This window comes from Plasmopara halstedii (assembly GCF_900000015.1).
Source record: "Plasmopara halstedii genome assembly, contig: Scaffold_555, whole genome shotgun sequence".
NCBI classification, from domain to species: domain Eukaryota; phylum Oomycota; class Peronosporomycetes; order Peronosporales; family Peronosporaceae; genus Plasmopara; species Plasmopara halstedii.
In genome coordinates this window covers 1,724,305-1,724,557 of record NW_020187475.1, presented here as the reverse complement: position 1 = coordinate 1,724,557, position 253 = coordinate 1,724,305, and positions in this window count along the sequence as shown.

Here is a 253-nt window from a genome sequence, read left to right as displayed (position 1 = left end):
TTCAAGTCAAGGTTGGGCACTCGTGGTGGCATAGCCAGTATCGAGTTGTCCTGTGATTTTTGGTACCAGCCACATAGTGGGGAAGTACTAGGTTGCAAAGGGTATTGCCTGAGCACGACCTGTACGTTCGATAGCTAGTCGTTGTGGTTGCACACTAGAGTGGTTTACACATCTGGAACTCTTTCATTGGGCCTTTGGTTTAGTCCTTTCGCTTGCGAATCGCCCTCATTGAAATCACAAAGTATAATTTCCA